Source organism: Malania oleifera, chromosome 6 (genome assembly GCF_029873635.1).
Source record: "Malania oleifera isolate guangnan ecotype guangnan chromosome 6, ASM2987363v1, whole genome shotgun sequence".
Classification (NCBI taxonomy): Eukaryota; Viridiplantae; Streptophyta; class Magnoliopsida; order Santalales; family Ximeniaceae; genus Malania; species Malania oleifera.
This window is the reverse complement of record NC_080422.1, coordinates 16896723-16901008: the sequence shown is the minus strand read 5'-3', so window position 1 is coordinate 16901008 and position 4286 is coordinate 16896723.

Here is a 4286-nt window from a genome sequence, read left to right as displayed (position 1 = left end):
ATAATCCATCTTTGTGAAAAGTTAAAGCTGTTTAAATTGAAAAACATTTTGAAGGGTTAGGAAATGGAAAATGAATGGATCATTTATGAAAATGAATAATTGTTACACCACTATATTTGGTATTTATGTTTGTTTCAACTTATTGCGCATTATTAGAGAAAGATAGTGAAGTAATTAATTTCACTTTAGAAGTTAAATTATTATTAACATACATACACTTACTTCAATGATATGAAAAATATAAGGACAAGATATGTGACGTTTGGGTCTCCTAGTGACATCCTATTGGTTAAGGCTTGGAGCTCTTATGTTAGAGATCTTCGGTTCGAATCTTGGGTGAGGTGAGAATGGGTACGGTATAGTAGGTTACCTACATCTTGTTGTACAAACTAGACCTCATTTTGGTCTTCGGACTAAGAAGAAAGAGTTTAGGTAGGCCATGGGCCCATTGAAACTCTGAAAAACTAGGACATTATGCAATCAGTAAACACAATTACATGTGATTTTGGAAGTTTTTATATTCATAGACAAGAACAAAAGTACTCTACTCAGTTTTCTCTGTAAACTTTGGAATTTTGGGGAATTTTGGGGCTTTTACTCTTTTTCACACTTTACTTCTACCAAATTAACTAATGTTGGTTTTCTCTGATAGAATTAGGCTAACACCCCAACCTCACTTATGTTTTTCACTTTTGTCTTAAGTTTCATTTGGATCAATAATTCGATTTGGGAAAAGGCAAGGATGGAAAAGAAAATAAAAAAAAATTAAATTTCTATTAGATTTTCTCTCTCTGATAAAGACAATTAGGCATGAGAATTTGTACAAATATGATTCAATGCTAACAAAAATTAAAGTTATATTAGGGATATACTATTTGTCTTGCTCATATTTCTTAAGGTCGTTTGATAAAATTAAGCACTAATTGCTAAACATTGAATCAATTTTTGTATCTATGAACCGAATTAAGTGCCGCTAAAGAACACTAAATAATTCAAGCTATTTGATATGTATATCTTTAGACATATGAATATGCATGTTTTTACGAATTTAATCCTTTTAAGCATTGTGAGTCAGTTTGGATATTTTTTAGCATAAGAATATTTAAAAAAACATCAAACACAAAAATTATATAATTTAATAGCTAAATCAAAATTGCACAAAACTGAAAAAGATTACAGAAAATTTCAAAGTTCTAGCCGCAATACATATGTGTGTGTGTAGTTATAAAAAAACAAAATGTTATTTTGCCCAAAAGAAAATTACACATGGAAATTCACAGTTTTGGAAAACTAATTTAGAAAAAAATTACAAGAAACAAATTTTAGGAATGATCCAAAATAATGGGCTAATTTTACAAAAAAAAAAAACTTGAAAAAGAACCACATGAAAAATGGGGAAAAAAGGGATCACTGTGTGTTGATGGTCAATTTTGACCAAACAGTACTCAAACTCTCATTGAGAACAAGGGTGGAAAATCCTAGTGCTCCCTTTTTTTTATTTTTTATTTTTGATTGTTTTAGACATTTGTACTCCCTTTTTAGCGAATTTTAATCATTTTAGGTGATTGGAATGATCCAAAAAGGCTAGGAGCAATTCAAATTGTCCACATTGGGTTTTGAGGATCTATTTGACTTGCTCACAAATGGTGACCGTTTTGAAATTAAGTGTAGACTACCAAGTCATTGGTGCATTTAACTTATCCTTTTTATCTTTGAAAACGGAATCGCCACTTTATTTTATTTTTTGAAAAGGCAAAATAAAGAAATTTTAAACCTTTTTAAAGAGATTGGGTTTGGAAATCTGTTTGTGAATAAGGAAGGTAGCACTTTAAATTCTTTAAAATTTGAATTTAAAGTGTAGCACCATAAAACATCCATTCTTTTAAGTAGTTAAGTATGTGCACATCTTAGTTCTTTGGAATGATTTTTGAAAATAAGCATTTGAATTTAAGAAAAGGAAGATAATCAAAATTTGAAAACTAGATGGTCGATTGCCTGGATAGGGCCACTAATCATCCTCTATATTTTTGCTTCCCTTTTTAGTTATCCATTTTATAAAATATCCAATCATTACCTCTTTGAAAAGGCTTTTATAGGATTTGTGTAGAGAACTATTTCTCATGAAAGTCCTACTACTTTAATGTCTAATCAAAATACACATACAACATATGTAAATTAACAAACAATGAAGAAGAAATAGAGAAGAGAGGAAGGAGGGATCTTTGTTTTTCGTTTGATATGACTAGATCTATAAAGTGGACTGCCAACATATCCTCAAAAGTAGAATGAAAACATCCTTAATTTCAATTTTTTTTTAATTTAAGTTTAAATTTTTTTTTGAGTTATTTATGAAAACCTTTGGAATTTGCATAACCTTTGTTTTCTTTAGGAAAACCATAAAACTCAACTTGAAATTCTTGGAATTTACCTTTTAAAAAAGATACTTTTTAATCAATTCAACTGCTTTATTAATGGTTCATTAAAAAATTAAATTTTTAAAAAATATGATTTAGTTTATTTAAAAAGTCTTTTTGCACAACATACAAGCCACAAAAATCATTTTGAAAAAGTGTAGGTTTCGGTAAAAGAACTACATACCCAACTTAACGATCCTTGAAAAGATTGGAGAATACCTAAACACCGCTTTATGGATGTATGGCCCCAAATTGCTTGAGAACTTTGCAAAAACTATTGGTGTTTCTGAGAAAACTCATGTAAATCCATTTACTTTTTATGAAAAAAATGATTTTTTTTTTTTTATACAGAAACTATGCAAGCTCTAAAGATAGAATCAATTAAAATTGATCAGAGGTGCTTCACCATGTGTAAAAGCACCAATATACTTGAATCCCAAAGGAAATCAAGAGAGTGCAAAATGAACACTTTTGGGCATTGACAGTCAACCGCTTATAGGGGCTGATCGACCGTTTGCAATCAACAATTACATTTTCAAATGAAGGAGAGGTCAGCCAATCGACTGAACATGAACTTCAACATAAACATGTATTTTTGACATTTTAGCATTCCTTTTCCTATGCAATAATGATAGAAACATGTTTTACCACATATTGTTGACTTTGGTGTAATCCCAAGAGGGGAGGGTGAATAACAAATAAACACAAGTATCTTAATTCCAATAATTTTCCAACAATCACAATTCAATGTCTATGAGTTTATGCAGTATACTCAGCAAATTGATATAAACAAGCAAACACAAGACTATAATGCAGATAAGTAAGAGCGACACCAGATGAGATATCGGGGTTCGAAAAATGTGCCTACGTCCTAGTCTCTAGCTCACAAGCCTGAGGATTCCACTAATGCTCGCTTGCGGGTGAAGCGACACTGGTTACAATACCCTTTCCTTACTGGGTAAGGGAAAGCCCGGGTCAGATTCACAGGGCTGATTCTGTAACGACCTGCCTAATTATCTGATTTTTTTTTAAAAAAAAACATACTCTGATACCATAGTATTAACCTAAGCAGCAAGAAGCAGGAATCATATAAACATACCCATAAACCAATATACACAATACCATAACCAATACTAGAGTGCTGAAATGTTTTCCAAAATATACAAAGATAATTGTATCCCCAAAAATGCCCTCAACTAGCTAAGGCTACACAAAATCATTCCCAAAAATGATACTCACTCTCTGATGGGGCACTACAGACGCCCTCTATTTGCGAGCCTGATCTGCTCACCTACCTGGATCACCTGAAAAATATTTCAACATTGGGATGAGCCAACGCTCAGTAAGAGAAAATATGCTATTACTAATGTGTGGCAAATGAGCTACTATATATATATATATATATATATATATATATATATATATATATATCATGAAATCTGTTTCATATAAACATGAATAACCAAATACAAAAGTACAGTACAAATAATAAAGCACACCACCCCTTTTCCCTATTGCTTAACATATCAGTATTATGGTTATAATTCAAAATACTTCTAGTGTATATAGTAGGATCCCTGTTTCAGTAAATCAATACATAAGTAATAGTAACTGAAACTGTTCCTTATGGCTATCTGTGTCATGACATGTCCCTCATGATGAGGTTGTGCAGCCCGTAGGCTAGATTTACCCTGGCTGGCTAACCAGGAATAAATCACTGAACTTCGTCAGTCGACCTGCCCACCTTAACCCATATCTGGATGGGGAGCCTAACCTCTTCAAGGGCCTAGGTGGTCGACCGTACCACGTATTATCAGAATAGGTGGTTGCACTCATAAAGTAACATAATATATGTAACAACGGTACCGTGCT